Source organism: Equus przewalskii, chromosome 15 (genome assembly GCF_037783145.1).
Source record: "Equus przewalskii isolate Varuska chromosome 15, EquPr2, whole genome shotgun sequence".
Taxonomy (NCBI): domain Eukaryota; kingdom Metazoa; phylum Chordata; class Mammalia; order Perissodactyla; family Equidae; genus Equus; species Equus przewalskii.
The window spans coordinates 63,215,130-63,235,046 of NC_091845.1; the positions used below are offsets into that span (position 1 = coordinate 63,215,130).

At 36.0% G+C, this 19,917-nt stretch overlaps 1 long non-coding RNA gene across 1 annotated transcript; it reads left to right on the plus strand.

Annotated features, from left to right (window-relative positions):
- The first annotated feature begins 8,671 nt into the window (after positions 1-8,671).
- Positions 8,672-12,654, plus strand: LOC139076049 (uncharacterized). Its single transcript, XR_011527280.1, has 2 exons — positions 8,672-8,763; positions 12,406-12,654. It is a non-coding gene; the product is annotated as an uncharacterized lncRNA (long non-coding RNA).
- The last annotated feature ends 7,263 nt before the right edge of the window (positions 12,655-19,917 follow it).

Sequence of the window (19,917 nt, forward strand, 5' to 3'; positions counted from 1 at the left end):
CATGGCTTCTAAATGCGACATGGGCTTCTGAGAGCAGGGTGCTTGAGTTCCAGAGGGAACACCCATGAATAAGCCTCTCAAGAGACACAAGGCAGAAGTTTCAACACATCATATGTCTTGACCTGGAAAGTCCCAGAACATCACTTCACCACCATCTGTTGTTCAAGCAAGTCACTAAATCCACCCTACATCCAAGAGAAGGAAAATTAGACCCCATATTTTAGTAGGAAGGGTTACACTTTCAAGTAAGGGGGAAAGGTATTGATGAAAGTCATCTTTGAAGAATATCTACCAAAATATCTTTGTTTTGTGTGTAGATAGATCATGTGAAGTTTTACTTGGAAGTTTTATTGTCTTGACTTTCCTCCTGCTTATTTGGGAATGCTTTTGGGTGAGAAGTAATAGATCAAGGGTGTTTTTGTTCCAGCAATGTCAATTATGGGCCTAATCAATAATGGGATCAAATAAAATGAGCCTAATCCTTCTCACTGAATCTCATAGAATCTACTGAACTCTGTTCTCTAAAGAGCTCAAGTAAATGGTCTTTAAAATCCTTTCCAATTCTAAAAGTCTGTAAAATAAGATGATTTTCTATAGAAACGTCTGCCTCCTTATAGACAACTTTAGATAATTACAAAAATTGTTCTGAGAGAGAAAACTTCATTATTGGAGGTCCAATTTCCTCTCTTGGAAAATAATTAGCTCATCATTTAATGAAATTGCCTTGTAGGATACCATGTTTTGAATGAAGAAGTAGGGAATGTCTACTATCGCTCCATCAGCATTCCTATCCAATACAAATCTGCCAGAGTTTTTGCTGCCTTTTATAGTGCCTGAAATGTAATTACTACTCAGTAAATGTTTGCTGAATCTTGAGTGGTTGAAAGAATGCATGTGTGTATGATATCGTTGGCACTGTCTGAAATAGCATATAGATGTGTTCCCCAAATCCCAGAAAAGACAAATATATTCTACTGAATTCTACTTGCGTGGATGCAAATATACAATAATAATTTGTGTGACATTGCCATCGCATAGAGCAACTATATTCATAATTTCTGATCTTTATTGCATGGAGTTGTGTGTCATACTCACAACCCCGACCCCAGGAGCCATTTTCCCATTGTGCTGCAGAGGTTCAACAAAACTCTGGATGCTTTGAGGCTGGTAGCAAAGCTACAAACTCAGCAGATGGTGGAAAATCAGGTCTTTAATATAAACCCTCCAAAGATCTTTCTAAGATATAATTTCCATTTTGATCCTGTTTCTGGGCAGAAAAATCTGCCAAGCTCCCCTGAGACCACAGGCCAATGTATGCGCAGTCTGCCTCTGCATCTGTAAGGATGCAGATGCAAAGGGAATGTCATTTGAGTTGGTCAGGTGCCCCAACATCTGTGTTTCCAAGGTGATTGTGAATGTTCCAGGTAATGGACAGCTTGGTGGTTCTGGCTCATGTCCACATAACTTGGAGGGTCACGTGCTCCAAGACTTTTTGAAATAGTGTTGCTAACATCCTGACACTCCTTCTCCTAATCATTGATTAAGAAACTGCAATTGGTTCAAATATGATATTACAATTTCACACGTCCCTCTATTAGCCTGGGAACAGATGTACTCCTACATATTGCCAGAATCAGAGTGGTTTGGCTTTGCTCCACACCGTGCCCTGCACACATACCAATTTCGTTAGAGAAAAGTTTTGTGTACAAGGAAGAATTAGACAAATTCCTGAGGTATAGATCTTTTCTACATTCTCTGCATAAGAACACCCTTGCAACAAATAATGTTTTCAAAAATATTAATGTGCTTTTTTAAGCTTTATATTTCTTAACCCATGACTTTTTTTTCCTTATTACCCTGAGGTATGTGTCTATTTCAAGGCCAAGGGTTAGGAATGTGCCAAGAGCTAATGACAGCAGTTACAGCGTGACTACAAACAGTGAAGATTTGGCTTCTGCCATCTCAATTGAACTTTAAAGTCTACGGTAAGACAATAGTGAAAACTAGGATTTACCTTTAAAAAGAAAGGGTTTGTGTTAGTTTTATTATCATCTTTCTCCCATTAAAAATATCAAGAGGTAATGTGGGGCTGGCCCCATGGCTGAGTGGTTATGTTTGCGCACTACACTTCAGTGGCCCAGGCTTTCGCCAGTTTGGATCCTGGGTGTGGACATGGCACTGCTCACCAGGCCATGCTGAAGCAGCGTCTCACATAGCACAACCAGAAGGACCTACAACTAGAATATGCATCTAAATATTCGGGTGGGGGGGGGGGGGCTGTGCTTTGGGGAGAAGAAGAAGAAGGAAAAAAGAAAAAATAAAAAAAAAGGAGATTGGCAACAGATGTTAGCTCAGGTGTCAATCTAAAAAAAAAAAAAAAGCAAGAGGTAATCCTTGTCAATTTGACCATAGAATTTTACAAAATGGAATTATTTCCCAAACAGGAAGAAAAAATAGGAAAAGCTATTTCCAGTCCTGACAGAATGAGAAGAGGGAAAGAGGAGAGAGAGTGAAAGAAAAGAGAGCATGACAAACATGCCCCAGCCTTGTCTGTCCAAGCCAAAGTCATAGAGAAAGTAAAGTATATGAGGTGAGTGGAAAGGAATCCTCAGAGTGGACAGGACTTTATTTCACTTTTCATTTGGATTCAAGGAAGAGACCTCTGGGAAGGGCATTCCTGTAACTTCACAAAATTCCAAAAGAGTAAACAAAGAGGGAGTAATAGCATGTGAGATTGAAAGGGAAATTAGCATACAAGGGCTGCCATTGGCCATTAGCTCCAACATGACAGACATAACCACAAGTTCATGTATGCCACCTATGAGTCAGGGAGTGTGGTAGACAGCATCTAAGATTATCCCAATGATCCCCTTCTCCCGGTATTCACAGCCTTGTTGAATCTCTTCTATTTGAGTAATTTGCTTCTATTCAATAGAATGGAGTGACCTGGAGGGAATCTCATTTCTGCAATTAGGTTTCCAATATTGTGACTTCCTTCTTGCTAGAGACTCTCTATTGCATTCTCAGCTTGCACACTTAATGAAGCAAACGGTCATGTTGAAGAAGCCTACATGGCAGGAAACTAGTGGTAACTATAATAGTCCGCCCAGGCTGTCCTAAGAGAATACCACAGGTTGAGTGCCTTAAAAAACAGAAAATTATTCTCTCAGAGTTCAGGAGACTGGATGTCTAAGATCAAGGTGCCAGCAGGGTTGGTTTCTGGTGAGATCTCTCTCCTTGGGTTGCAGACAGCCACTGTCTCCCTGTGTTCTCATATGGCCTTTCCTCTGTGCACATGTGTAGAGAGAGAGATCTCTGCTGTCTCTTTCTCTTCATATAAGGAATCCAGTCCAATTGGATTAGGGCCCCATTCTGATGACTTCTTTTAACCTTAATTACCTCCTTACAGGACTCATCTCCAAATGCAGTCACACTTGGGGTCAGGGCTTCAATATATAAATTTTGTGGGGGACACAGTTCAGTCCATGACAGTAGCCTCTGGACAACAGAGTAAGGACTTGAGGCCCTCAGATCAATAGCCAATGAAGAACTGAATGCTGCCAACAATCAATGAGTGAGCTTGGAAACAGATCCTTCCCCAGTTGAGCCTTCAGATGAGACCATAGATCCCAGGCCACCACCTTAATTGCAGGCTTGAGGGAGACTGGGAAACAGGGGATACAGATAAGCCATACCAAGAACGTTGACAAAGAGAAATGGCAAGATGATAAATGTGTCATCTTTAAACCACTCAGTCTTGTGGTAATTTGTTAGACAGAAATAGATGGCTAAAGCAGGGCATTAGGTTCTCTGAGAGCGAGTAGGTCATCCATGGAGGCCAGGAATCAAGCAAACACCTGGTTCAGGAATAAAGAGAGAAGTTTTGGCTGAAGCAAACCTGCTATCTCTTTTCAGTATGTTATGAAAGCAGAGAAGTTTAACTGTGATTAAGAACGTGTATTCCACAGTCAGACAAACCTGAGTCCTAATCTCTCTGACACTAACCAGGAGTGCATCCTTGGGTGAGTCATACAGTAAAAGCGAATGCAAAGTGGTAAACGAAAAACAAAGTGGCTTAATATTTAAAATGAATATAATAAATGTTCTGTGAAATAATAAGAGTCAATTACTTGGCTTATACAAAGTGTTTCATTCACCTTCACTATTATCATTAGGATGCAAGTCAGAAGAGTGAGTAGAGCTGGGACTTAAAACACATGTTGAGCTCCTAACATGTGCCAATAAATTTACTGCACTATGTGTATAATATGCTATATAGAAACTATGCTATATAAACTATATATGATTTTCATCCTCTACATGATGATCACTATATATGATCTTGCATTCTCTGCACAATTCTCCTAGATAGTTACTATCATCCTCACTTTTGGAACAGAAATCTCAGGGATTGTAAGTAACTTGACTAAAGTCATACAAGGCCCATGAGAATTTGAATCTAGGATCATGGGTCTTGAGAATCCTGCCCCTTTATGTTGTACTGTGTCACCAAAATGGTGATAAAACCCTGACAAAAATCTGTGGAAGTTACTCAGTATATTGCAGAGTTGAGCGCCAGTCTTTTGCAAAACGGAAAATTTAATGACAATAAAATACTCATTGGTTCAGACTGTTTTCAATTTGGATTGAATCTTTTTTCCTATCATTTCTGCTAATGTCATGGCCACATCAGAAAGAGATTATTATTGGCTAATTTAAAATGACTTTATTCAATTTTTTCGATTTCCTTCACAAAAGAGAGAAGTAGGTTTGTATTTCCCATCACTTATGAACGAAATAGGGTCATCACCCTTTGCATTGCATTGATTTGACTTTTGTTCACATCTTTCTCACACACTCCATTAGTTGCAGCTGGATTATTATAGCTTCTGGAAATTGATCAGGTTTACATTGGGAAGGATGCTGTTTGAGGGAGAAATCAGAAACATAAAAATCCTTTCAATATTAATAAGACAAAAATGGCTACTTAAATTGGCACGTTAACCTTCTATTTCCTTGCACTCATGGAATAAATCACATCGCTGTGTGCATGTGTTTCTTGTGACTTCTCAATATGCTCTAAATGTTGCATCTGGAAAATACAATGGTCAGATTCTATAAGAACATCAATGAACTGTCAGGCCCATCCCACAAAGAATGATAGGAAGACAAGAAAATGAGACCAGGGAGAAAAACACTAGATAAATAATGTCAGAGTCAAACGTGTTGAATAAGAAGAAGCTAGGAGCAAACGAGGAAAATGACAAATTATGCCAGGAAAGACACTTTTAGATGCTGTGTTTCCATTAAATGTAGAAAATTGCCTGCTAAAATGACTACCAAAGAAGGAGATGAAAGAAATTTGAGGTGTGTTTTATTTTTTCCAGGCATTTGTTATACACTCCAAAATCAAGTAAATATATTCAAGGACATATTGACCATGAATTTAGCCTTTAGACTCTTGGGGTGAAAAAGAATATTTGACATATGGAATGATCAATTATAGTGAATGTAAAGCAAAGTGGCTTCAGCAATTCTCTGGTGCTTTGCTCGTTTCCTTCAATCTTTACAGACTGTTTTACTGTTGTGGTGGTGTTTTTTTTCCCCTCCATTTTGCGTCTTTTCTCTTTTTCTGTTTTTTATTGTGTTTAATTATAGTTATCGTTCATGGGCTGTTGAGCTTAAAAATCATCTCTGGTCTTGTATATTTACCCTGTACTTGTTCATTCACAGCTGTTCATCAGTGCCATGTTGTTCAGATTGGGAAGTGAAATCCCTTCTCTTCACAGAGCAAAGAAAGCAGTTTCATTTACTTGAGGTCTATAAAGGGAGAATAGTAAAATGATTACAATGGTAATTCTTTAATTCAATTTATTTAATTTTTTTAAGTATCAATATTGTGGTATATTTTTTATGACATCTATTACCCAAAGTTGCTAATTCTTAGAGATAGCTGGAAGAAGGGAGCCGCACCTTTTCTAGAAAGAGTGGATCAACGTCTACCGGTCCCACAGGAAGACATATTGGCATCTCTGCTTTGGCACTGGTATCTGTGGACTGGCTTTACCCAGTAGGCATAATTTGAATAATATCAAATAAGTTTTCTCTGCACAAAAGTTTTGCTGGAGTATCTGGTAACCTCCACAATTTAACTCTCTACTTTATGTGAAGGCATTGTCTTGAAGCAATCTCTTTTAATGTGCAAGGTGTTACCTGGGAGAAGCAACACATTAGCTATTACCAGCATATGGAATTTGTCAATGAAATAACAGACTTACAAGTCATTCCATGGAGTTCACTTGCTCATTGCAGGATGAAGCAATTGTTCTCAAGCTTTGAGCTCCAGCCAGTGAGGGCAGCCCCTTCACTGAAGTCCCCCAGAGCACTCTTCACAAGGTTTGGCACGCCAACTTCTTCTCTTTACCATTAAGGTCACCAACTAATCTACCCCTAAAATATATAGTTTGAAGGTTGTTGAGAAACTGTACTTAAAGTTATTGAAAAAATATATGAAAGAGCCATGATATAGGATATAATCTATTATAATTTTTCTTCATTTAAAAATGATAAAGCATGACACGTAGAGGTTTTAAATGAATTGACAGCATGATCAAAGTTTCTTGGCTTACTAAAAAGTCCAAGAAAGAGAAAATGTATAGAAACAAACAACTACTAATCTTGCATTTGCCTTAGAGGCATGTGTCAATCCAAAGTGGCCTACACACTGGGATTTACAGGGCTTTCTTGAGACAGAAGTAACAATCTGGGATCCTGAATAAGACAGAAGTTTAAATCAGATATATCCACAAAAAGACCTAAAACCAGAACTTCCAAAAAGTAATACCTTCAGCATCTTGGGGTCAGGTGGACTGTTTGAAGAGGGAGGAGGAGGTGGGAATAGTTGCCTGCTTTAACTCTTGATCAATAACAACATAAAATCTTCCCTGAAAATTTCTAGCTACATACTGGTAAATAATGAAGAATATTCATACTACTTGGATGTCCCAGAGTACCCAAAGAAGAATACTAATTTAAATTGAAGTGGTCCTCAGCAGTAGTGCCTCTAGGAACCCGTCAGGAGCAGAGGATAAGTTACCTGGGAGGAACATACTTTAACCAGGCCTGAATTATCACAATCACAGCATGTGGAGAAAAATGATCTTGCGATGAAAAATTATCAAATATCCAAAGAAACAAATCAGATCACACAGACTATAAACATAAAACCATCAAGCACAGAAGAGTAAATATGCCATGTCATTTTAAAAAGAAGGGTTATAAAAAGGAACTTAAAGATATAAAACCAATAAAAAATAAATAAGCCAATTTGAAAATGAAACAACCAAAGTCTCTTAGAATGAAAAGAGTGTAAAAACTCAATGGATTGGATAAACAGCAAATTAGATGCAAATTAAGGGTTTATTAGTGAACTGGAATATAGAAATAAACATGTTAAAAGAATGTAAACAGAAGGCAAAATGATGGAAAATAAGGAGTTGAGAAACAAGGAGGATAGAGGGGCAAGTCTATCATATGTCTAATTGAAATCACAAAGAGAGAGAAGAGAAAAAACAAGGGAGAGGAAATATTTGAAGAGATGAATGAAGAGAGTTTTCTCTAAAGTGATGAAAGACACAAATATTCAGATTAAGGAAGTCCAATAAATGTCTAACAGAATAAATAAAAAACAACAACAAACCCCAACTACAGGTATTTACATCATAACAGAACTGCAGAATACTAAAGGGAAAGAAAAGACCTTAAAAGCAGAGATAAAATAGTAAACCCACCATCATCTGGAAATTTGACCACTGACTTCATATTGGACGCTAGGAAACAGTGAAACAATAACTTCAAAGTGCAATCTACAACTATACTTACAAAAAATTTCTCTTGAGAATAAGGGAAAATGAAGACGGTTTTAAACAAACAAAAAATCACTGAGTAAAATTTCACCAATAGATCCTTACCTAAAAAAGAAATGCCATAGGATGTACTTCATGGGGAAGGAAAATGACCGCAAAAGATCCTTTATAAGTTAAATATGCATGTTAAAATATTCAGGTGACTACTAAAAAGAAATCTTATAGGTATAAAGAAGAAATTAAATGATAACCACAACCAGTATTCCAACAACAAACAACCAATCTTAAAATTTAAGAAAAGAGAAAACAGAAAAAGCAGAAGAAATAGAAAGCACGTCATCTATTTTATATTATAATGAAAATAATATTTTATTAATAAATTATTATATTAATAAAAAATATAAATATTTTCAGCCTGAGAGTTTTAAAAATCATCTATATGTTCTTTACAAGAGTACATGTAGTCCTTAAGAACACAGAAGGATTGAAAGTAAAGTAATGGAAAAGATACAATGGGTGAGTAATGAAAAAGGTATCTTATTTTTGCTCTACTGCCATGAGAAATAGATATTAAATAGATACTAAAGCAAAGACTAGTAGAGATATAGAAGATACACATTAATAAAAGGTTTAATCCACTGGGGAGTGGGGAGGTATTCTAAACTTGTATGAGCATAATAACACAGTTAAATATATGAAGCAAATCCTGGCACAAATACAAGAAGAAAAAAACAAACCCAACATCAAAATAGAGGACAAACTACTCCAAGGAGAATTTAGAACATTAAAACGACACAATGAACAAAGTTGACCTAAGGACATATGCAACAACAGGTCTAACCACTTACGCATCATTGACTGAAATAGATCCCATGCCATATACTCACCTTCCCACAAAGTAAGTGTCAGCAAAGTTTCAAAAACTGGTATCATAAAAACTGCATTCTCTGAATACAATGCAATACATTCTGAATAGTTACTAAAGGTAATTCTTTAGTAATTCTCATGATTAATTTTTAATAATGATTAATTATTATACTTAATAATTCTAATTTTTCAATTTTAAGTAAATTTTTTAAAAACTTCTAAATAATGAGTTTTGATGTCAAAGAATAAATACATTTAAAAGTACGAAAATACTACTGAGCCATAAGAAAAGTAATGTATATTAAACATGTGAGATATAAAGTGGCATTTAAAAGGAAGTTTATAGGTTTATAAGTATATATTAGGAAATAGTCTGAAAATTAATGAGCCAAGCATCTAACTTAAAATATCAGACAAGCAAAAATAATAATTTCCTTATGCAGAAAAAAACTGAAGAAAATAAATAATAAAGATAAATTTAAAAGACCAAAATTGGATTTCATTAAAAGAGAGGATAAACAAAGATAAATATTGGTTGTTTGAAAATAACTAATAAAATAAACAAGCCTCTTGGCTAATTTTAAGTGTGGAAATAAAAATTTACAGCAGAGATTAAAACAGACACTAAGAATATTATGAATCAATTATGCAAATAAATTTTCAAATGTTTATGAAATGAACCAATTTGTAGAAAAATATAAATTACAACAATTGAGTCAAGATATATTAGAGAACTTAAATAATCCTCTAACCATTAAAGTAATTGAATCTGGAGCTGAAAACTATCCCAAATGAAAACACCAGACACACGATTTTAGAGACGAACTCAACTAAACATTCAAAGAACAGAAATTTCCTTACTTTTCAGGGGAAAAAAGAAAAAAGGAAATATTCTCCAATTGACGTTATGAAGTTAACATAACGTATATCAAAACAGGAGAAGATATTAAAATAGGAGAAAAACATTGTATAAAAGAAAAATTACAGAACAATTTCATTCATGGGCCTGAATACAAACATCCTGAATGAGGGAACAAAAATATATATGCATATTCTAAATTTCTATATATATAAATTCGTATATATAGATGAAATACATACATTCAATGGGATTATTTAACAATGAAAATAAATGAACTATAGCTACTGCTTGGCTGAATTCCAGAAATAGAACATTGAGAATAAAGAGTCATGAAAGAAAACGATTAATGTTTTTATTCATCGAAATACCCAGACATGAAAAACTAAGCTATGTATTATTTAAATATTTATGCTTATATATTTAAACCTTTAAGTGCAGCAATAGAATAATCAACATATCATTTAGGTTAGTGCTTACATCTGAGGTAGGAGGAAGTGAGTTGTAATCTGTGAGTGGCCTACAGGGCCTTGAAAAATGTTGATAACATTCTAATCCTTGAGCAATGTGGTTGATACGTGGGATTTTGCTTTATTATTTTTGTTTTAAAATATGGCTATATGTTATGCATACTCTTACATATTACATGTACCGTAATAAAAACATTTAAAAGAATGGAGGATACTATGGCCATGTTACCACCAGAGAATAGTAAGTAACATGACAGGTTGAAGGCCAGTGTTTGTGTCCCTAGTTATCAAGTCAGATCAGCTACTTCAATATTTTTTATGGTGGGTCAGGCAGCAGTGGGAGGTGAATAGATTTGGAAGGTAGAGTCGTTATAGATCAATTCTAAACTCCAGTTGACAATGTAGATGACTTGATATGGTAGGTAAAATTCTAGTAGTATCCATGGAATTTGGAGGCTCGGATCTGTTAGGCCTCTCCTTTCATTTACTCATTTAACAAATGTTTATTGGCTAATAAACTGGACCCTGAAGAAAGAGCAAGAAGGCACATTTCCTGGACTCAAAGAGTTCAAAATCTAGTAGAGGAGACAGATGAGTCAGTAGGAAATTATAATATAACATAAAATGAGTAAATACAGGGTTCACAGAGAGGAGCTGCTAAACCAGTCATAGAGATCGGAGAGATGACACAGAAGCTGAAAACTGAAGCAAGACTGGGAACTAATCAGGCAAAGATTGGAGAGAAAGGAAGAAAAAAAGAAAGTAGAGTGATTCAGAAACAGGAAGGAACATACAGAATGCACCACATATGAGATGTTTGGAAAATTTTAAGAAATTCAGAGTGACTGAATTTTCAGGGAAGGAATAAGCAAAAGACCAGACCACAGAAAATTAAACAGTAGACGGAAAATGAAGGCTTTCAACCAATGTCAGTGATCTTAATTCTAGGGTGATGGGAATCCATCAAAGAATTTAAAGCGGGACAATGACATATTCTCAATTTGTATATAAGAAAGATCACTCTGCAGTGTGAATATTTTAAGTTTGTGCAAGACTAGAGGCACAAAATATAGGAGGTTATTGCGAAATCTAGGTGAGAGATAGTATTTTAGGACAAAGGAGAGAAATGGAAGGATTCAAGACCTATTTAGGAGATACAGATTTAACAGAATGTAAAATAATTAGATGTTCACAGTAAAGGGAGGAAAGGCTCATAGATGACATTGAGATTTGAGTCTTGGGACATTGAGTAGAGTATGGAGTGTCACTTAGCTCTGGAACTGAGAATAAACTAAATGAGGAAAAGATGACATGTTTCGTTTTGGACATGTTGAGTTTGAGGGCACGAACCAAGTGAATTTGATCTTCAGCCAGTATGAAGGGCAGGTAATGGATTTGACCCGGGGATGAATATTTAGGAGATGTCAGTGTCTTACAAATAACTGAAGACGTAGGACTTTAAGAGCTTTCTTAAGGAAATTGTGTTGCTTGACAAGGGAGACTGAGATTCCTAAAGAACTCTTATATTTTAAAAGTATGCAAAAAATAGATCTTCCTATATAGGAAGTCAAAAAGTAGAAAAAAAATTGGGAAGACAAGCAAGGGCATGCAGACATGGAAGCTATAAGATCTGGTAAGAGTGACAAACAGAGATAAACGCTGTAGAGAAGTTAGATAAGATGAGGAATGGCAACTGCTGATGAAAACTGACAAAAAAGAGGTTTGATAACTTTGATAAAGATTAAAACTACAAAGTCAAGGACAAATGACAAAAAGAACGAACAGAGAACATTTAGACAATAATAACAAAAGAATATTTAGAATTTAGTAGACCAATTCATCATAGAAGATAAAAAAATAAAAATTAAAAAAAACTGGGAAGAATGTCACCTCACAGATTTGGAATCTCAGAGAATGGGGAGACAACAGAAAGGTGTGTGTTTATTATCTTCTTTTTAAAATTATTATTAAATGGATTCTGTATTCATATAGTCTCTATTTCTATATTCCTAAATCCTGTATCCTATATTCTATATTCCTAGGGTCCTATATTCAAAGGTTATGACCGTTGAAAGACATTTACTTTCTTTACTACATTTACTTCAATACACTTTAGTTTCAAGTCTGAGACACAATCTGTCAACTGTTCTCTCAGCCTCTCAACATATTTCTTTTCACTCAGCACCATTTTCTTTTTGCATTCTTTTCATTTTCTCTATCCTATCAAGACCTTCTCCCCTCTCTCAATTTTTTAAGAAAATCTAATAAAAGTTGAATTTACAGTAAAGAAAAGTTAGGTGTCACTTCCAAAATCATTGAAATTGATTTTTCTTGGCGTTTCCAGGAATTACATCAATGAATCGACCTAGTTCAAGTTCCACATAACTGCAGCTTACAATTAGACACAGCCGAAGGTGACAACTGTGAGGACAGAGATAACCTGCTGACTTCTGTAGCAAATATAGACACATACATTGCTAAGCTGACTTGATTATGGCATGCTAAGTTAGTGCAACATATGCCTTTCAAATGGCTCACAATCAACATCCGGTATAGATAATAAAAAGAGACATATGGGTTTGCCATCACGCTTTATCTTTTGCAAATGATTTTCTCTCAATTAAAGATTCATGGCATGCTTTAAGTCATATCTCCTAGAGTTTATACATAATGTAGAAAAGTCTTTACCATGAACCTTTGCCAGTAGCAATCATTTTTATACTATATTAGCAGAGGCAATTTCTCCCTTGTGGTATGTTTCAGCATATCCTATTAATTTGCTGGTAGGTAATATTCTCATTTTAGCCATCTCTTGTGATAACACTAATTAACATCCAAGAACAAGCCCTTGTAGTCTACACAAGTTGACTCAGGTTTTTGCTGTTTTATTAGCATTTTTGACCTTGCCTTAACAATAGAATTGCTCAGTGAAAGGCAAACAGCCTTATCTTCTTAGACTCACTGCCCTCATGGTATCCGTGCTGAGAGCAGCTGTGTGTACCAAGGAGATCAACAGACTATTCCGTTTTGCCTCCTTTTCTATCTGGCTTTTGGGCATTCTATAAAGTGTATTGTTCTTCATTCCCAACTGACTGAATCGTGCTGTTCACAAAATCTCTTTGAATTTACCTTGTGCCAGAAACCATTTGCTTGTCAAGCATTGTAGGTCATTTTGTATCTTTCTAAAGGAAAAAAGGAGAGAAAGAAAGTCTCCTCCTGCTTGTGTGCTTAGGAAATAATTTGTCTCAAAGTATTGGCAAAGTTCTCAGGATAAAGAGAAACTATAAAAGCTATCAATACAGCTAGCCTTACCTACAGGCTGAGTATGGAATCATGGATCAAAGTTGAACAGTCTTAATATCCATCTGGTCCGAATGCTACCAAATTCAACAATAATTTCTCCCAAACTGAACTCTGTGGTCATGAAACTCCTTCTTGACTAAATCCCAAAAGAACATCTTGCCACTTAATGCTTGATCAGGAATTTGAACAACTCCTTTTCTTCCCTGCCCACTCAGATGGAGTCCTTGAGGCCAAACATATACTTAGTGTCCTTTTCCATCCTTCTCTAACCAAGGCAGCCAATATCTGAAGAGCACCATCCGCATTAGTAGGTGATGTCTGAGATTAGTTGCACTGCTCTGAGTTTATACAGGGGTCCTCGGTGTGAACCCTAAGCAGCTGGGTACTTCCGGAGGTTCAGGTTTCCTCCAAACTCTAACATACTTTTCCAGAACCATGACTACTCTTGTCCCTGACTATTTAAAGAGATTTCCAATCTCATGGAAGGGCTGAAACCTTTCCCTAAGTCCAGGTTCACTCACCTGGAATCCCAAAATTTCGGCTTGACTCTGGAAGGCTAAATTTTATTTTAATGCCGTAAGGTTAACATAACTTAGTTTATATGGTTAACCCCTGTCGGACTTTGATTTTCTCCACTCTAGTGTGGAAAGCAACACAAGTTATCTTGTTCCTCTTAAAATGGGGTGCCTCAAAGCGAACAGAATTCGATTTTCTGCTAGGAACAGAAAACTAAATTCTATCTTTATTCTGAGTAATATCACGTCTATTAAAGAAGCCTAAAAGGATATCATTTTAATATTAAAAATTAAAAGCTGGAAGCTACATCATGCTGTTAACTTGTGAATTTACAAAATGCAGCAGTTCTGAAAATAGTAAGTATTCAGTAACTGGTAAGTCATTTTCTGTAACTATAGATAGAGTTAGTGCTCTTCCTGTGGGTTCTTGTGCAGTTTCATTTTTTGAACCCAGAAATTTGCAGCTATTCATAATACATTTGATTCTGTCTTGCTCAGTTGATCATTCTTTATTTAGATACTTGCACGTTTTTTTTCAAGAACTGTATTATTTGCATCTTAATTTGTGTCACCTAAAAATCTAATAATTGTGTCTTCTATATACTCATTTGAATCATTGGTCAAATTTGGGACTAAATGTACCCAAGGACAAAGCTTACCTTTTATCACGAAATCCTCCTCTGAGGTTTTTTTGAAATCTAATAATTACCACTCTGGGGTCAGCAAACTTCAATGAGTCGCAGATTACAAATCTATCTCACAGTTTCCCATCTTATTCCAAGGATACAGTGAGATGTTTTACTAAATATCTGGGGCTGCTTGAAGACTCATCTCCATTTTAAAAACAAAGAACTGAAGCTCCGTGAGATTAAGAGATAATACTTGCTCATCTCCTATCTTCCAGAGGTTCTACTGTTCTCAAAAATGTCTTCAAATAATCAACAGTGACCCAATACTTTATTCATTCGACATAAAACTAATGTTCATTTACTATGTTAAAGGGTCTGTTCAATTTCGCTTAGTACCCTAGAACATAACTCCTTTGAAAATAGCAACATTCGATTCTATAAAGTTCCCATAGGACTGTGTGACTGTAAGGTCAAAGTTTGGTCTGTTCTATTCATCCCTTCAACCCCAGTGCCTAACAGAGTCTTGCAAAAAGTAGGCACCAAATAAATCTTTACCAAAAGAAAAGCTCTCTCTTCACCAACATTAGGCATCAAGTCTGTCTTAACTGTATCTGCTCTGTTATTCTGAACTTAAAGCTAAGTCCCTTTGGCAGAAGAAAGAGATAGAAAATAAGAATCAAGTAGGCCCATATTCTCCATTTCATCTTTTTTCCTTTCCTGCTCCAAGCTAAAGGCCTGGGCTTTCTTGATTCTAAAATAATTAAGAGGTGCTATTGACTGATCTTTACAATTATATCATGAAATGGGAGCTTTAGTTTAGTCATATAATGTTTATTTCATATAATAACAATTTTGCTTTTTCTTTATAAAGTTTACCAATAATGTTCATGTTAAATTAAAAATAATTTGATTATTATACCCATTTTATAATGATAAAAATTGGACTCTGAGAAGTGATGCTATTTTCTCAGAAGTATAGTGATGGCATGTTTCTGAACCAGGACTCAAATCTGTGACTTCTGTCTTGGGAACCTGTAACCTTCCACTGCCCTTCAGCCGCCTTCAAAACTCTTTTGTAACCAACCCTGGTTAGACCCCTTTCTCCCATCCTCTGTGAATGTTCTTGAAAAAGTAGGTTTAATAGAAAATCGGTCTATGAAAACAAATCGGTTTCCATGAATACCTCGTCATTTGCTTTGTCATTTAGATCATTTATATATTTAGCATTTTATTTTTGCACACTTATGTCCATATTGATTCATTTTTCTTAAAGAATCTCAACCAATGAGAGTGCTAAATTTCTTCAAACGAGGCTTTTGAAATTTGGCCATATAGAGCTGTCCTCCTTAACAGTCTCAAATTCCAAGAAGAAGAAAATTTCTCCCAAGATTTTTATCATCTCATTCTCCAGTATACTTTCCCTTCAGTGCCTGTCCTCGTAATGACTGTATAAATCTCTACTCCCCTGTATTAAACCATCATATTTGTATTACTTTGAGAGGCTTCTTATTTCTTGATGGAACCCTGACTGAAGCAATAACCTAGAGAAAACTTAGCACAGGTGTTCTGGGAAGCATGTGCAAGGCTGCTCATAGCAACAATATAATAGCGAAACACCCAGCAATAGAAGGAGAGATTAAAAAAGGGTTAGATCACAGGAATGTTGTCCTCTTTGTCATAAGAGCGAATGAACAGAAATTAAGAACTCCCAATGTATAATTATTGTCAATAATTTATTTCTGCAGTGTTAAATGGAAATTTGAAATACTGTAGCTACTTTAATTCTCACATCAGTTTATGAGTTAGCATTATTTTAACTAGTGTTATTATTATGGTGATTATTATTAGCAGTAGTATTTTTCCTTTGTAGACTCATAGAGTTTAAGAGACTTGCCCAAGAGCCCAAAACTTGTTAGTAGTAGGTAAATTCAGATTCAAAACCCAGATTTTTTGTCTTCTTTTAGGTAAGAAGTTAAGGCCATAAGGTAGTTTCTTTTCTTACTTCCTCTGTCCTCTGAAAGTGAAAAATATGTGGCCTTCTGCCTTCAGGGATTTTAGAAGTTTCAGGAAAAACATCCCTGCTACCAAATTCCTGACCCACGAATACTCCCCAAAACCTAAAGCATGCTCTCCATATTCCTTTGGTGGGGAAAGTAAGGTTCATACGCCCTCTAAAAATGGACACTAAAGCTATTCCACACAGTAAGGTCTTAGTCGAATTATCATTTCACAATCCCCCTGAGGGAAGTCCAAGTGTGACTTTTCAGGAAAGCAACATGTTAAGTATGAGGGCCCTAGGGGTTGCCGGTTGCCTTTATCACACTCCAAAGTGAAAGACCCCCTCATGAAACTAAGCTAATAAAAGCCTTTGGCAAACTTTTGCAGAGACATTCCATGAATGGGAACAATAGTATCTACTATGGGCTGCTTGTCCAATACGTTAGGTTACAATCGGATCTTATTCTCCATTTGCCCAGTGAGGAAACTGAGGTTGAAGAAGCTCAAGCAAGTCTAAGATCACACAGTGAGCTGATACATGGTAGAGGCAGTCTTCAAATCCAGGTCTATCTGGCTCTAAACCTTAAGCTCTTTCCATAACAAGAGGCGATCTCTCATATTTGTATCTCTCTGTACCCTCATGTCAATTCTTGTTGACTATGCCACTACTCATCCAAGATATAGAGACCTGGAAAGTTACCCTCACCTCCCCAGGCTGGGAGTAACAGAACTCACTCTGTCTGAGAATACAAAGGGCAACATAATCAGATCTTTTGAGTCTGATGGGGGATTGAAGAGGTGCTTAAAGGGTATAGCTCACAAGAATGCCATGCTTCTTGCCATTTAGAAGAAGGAAGTGAAGTGAATGGAAATTAAGACTATCAGTTTGAAATTCTATTGTTGATAATTGTTTTCATGATTACATAGCAATTTTTTTTATTCCTCACAACTATCTTCTAAGTTAGGTATTCTTATCATTGTTGGTAATATTATTTTCTTTTTACAGATGAGATTAGAGGCATTCAAATGACTTGCCCGAGATCACACAGAGATCGTGACAAGCAATAGTCCAGATCTAAGTTTCATATTTTCAAACCCCAAATCTGAACTCTTCCCATAATACAATTTATAGCTAACTAGTCATCACTAAGATATGCAATTCCATTTGCATACCAATAGAACCGGTAAAGCCTACTTTGAACGAGGAGAAGCAGAAAATAAGAGGTGTGAACTCTGGTAACTTGAAGATAAAGAATCAAAGAATCAGGGAGTTTGATTACAAAATTGCAACTTGACCCATGACCCAACACAACCCACTTTGGCTCAGACTTTCTGAAGAGGGTTGTGAGGAAGTGGATTTCCACTTTTTGGTTGGCTGCTCCTCTGAGGAAATGACCCCAGCATGAGGGATTGGCCGTTATCCATAACTGCATAGAGATGATGAGTTTCAATACTAAAATAATTAGATCAGTTACTAGCTTTAAGAGAGCAAATGGAAAGCTGTGGCCAGCAAATAATCCCAGGGATCAGGACCCAAAAATTCCAGAAACAAAGTACAAAACAAAATGCATAATGGGATAACATTCCAGAGGCACTCCTTTTAGACGTCAGGGAAGAACTCTTATTGTGTAAAAGCCATGTGGCTACTGGGCTACCCTGTTTAAGGACATAAGAAAAGAGCAAAAAAATAAAGTATGACTGAGGAAATAAATATTAGAGATTATTTCTATGGAAGAAAATCCTAACAGACTAATTTATTTAACTATTTCATAAATTAGCAAGTGGAGCCACTCACTCCCATACCTGTTCAGTCTGCAGCAGTGGTAAAAGGACTCTAAAGTTCCATGAAGAATATTTTCTAGTCCTCACACAAGAACAGGTGCCTATGAGCTTCACATCCTCAGTCATAATACGACCGACAGTGAAAAAGCATCCTTGTTTTTCCATTTTCACATTGAGAAGGACATCATAGTATCTTTTCTCCAGATTTTTTGTTTTTGTTGAGGAAGATTAGCCCTGAGCTAACATCTGTTGTCAATCTTCCTCTTTTTGCTTGAGGAAGATTGCCTGAGATAACATCTATGCCAGTCTTCCTCTGTTTTGTATGTGAGTTGCCACCACAGCACGGCCACTGATGAGTGGTATAGATCTGCACCAGGGAACCAAACCCAGGTCACTGAAGTGGAGTGTGTTGAACTTAACAACTAGCCCACAATGTATTTTCTTTTTTGTATGAGCAAAAGTATGAATGGACAAGTAATGAATCTCAGGAGGAAAAATCATGGGATTAATATTCCCTTAAAAGTGACTGAGAATATCAAGAGAAACAGATTTTTATTTTTTTTAAACAGAGGGTGTATGTAACATTCATCTAGCATTGGGACATATGGTCCTGATGCATTATATGAAATATATACAATAGCAAATGACTTCTATATAGCACCGATACAATTAAAACTTTATCCAGTTCATCAATATGATCCAAAAGAACGCTCATTCTTTAATTCCCCCCCAGTAACTTTACTAGAAAAGAAAACTAGGCAAGTTTTAGAAAAAATCAGTCTCCACATAATGAATAATTATTCACACCGTATATTTATCAGAAGTTATATCCAAACGCACTGTACCTACCCACCAGCTGCCAAGAGTGATTGACACATTTGGTAATTATAATACAGTTTTGAAGGGGATATATTACCAGTTTGACATCCGGAATTTGGAAGTCTAAATACTTACGCAAATCTCTAGTGAAGATATGTCTCAATTCGCATTTGTGTCATGCCTTCCTTATGCCATTTTTAAAGTCACTTTCCATTTTTAAAGGCAACTTTGCTAAATCTGCTGTCACTGCCGTTTGGTTCCTGTGGGTTCACAATGGGTGTTAATCCAACTGGCTTATGTTGCAACAGATCTCATTGTTTAGGGATGAAGTAAGAAACTAGGTTGACTCATGAGAGCAAAAAAGAAAGAAAGAGAGAAAATAATATTTGATTATGTATTATTTTAATGTCTAAAAATTAAAGGAACTCAGATATAACTTCTGATCAATATATGTTGTAAGTCCACGTATGGCCCTGTTTTCATGCCAGAAGTGTTGGTTGGGTGTGGTTAAAGAAGTTTATTTAGTAAGAACTATCAGTAGACTAGGTGGTGGTTTAAATGAATAAGTGCTATACAGAGAAATATAATTGTAAAAATCTCATTCACGATGGCCATAAGTCTAAGAGGACATGATATCATTTCTACTTCGTGTAAGCATCTTATTGTGATTTTAACAATAGCAATTTTAATGGTAGAAGGAACTTAGGTATTAATGATGAACCATTTATTCTAATGAGCATTTTGATGAAGCTTCTAATTTTTAAAAGGATTATGTTGTAGCTTGCTTGGTCTTTGCATTTTGAGATGCCC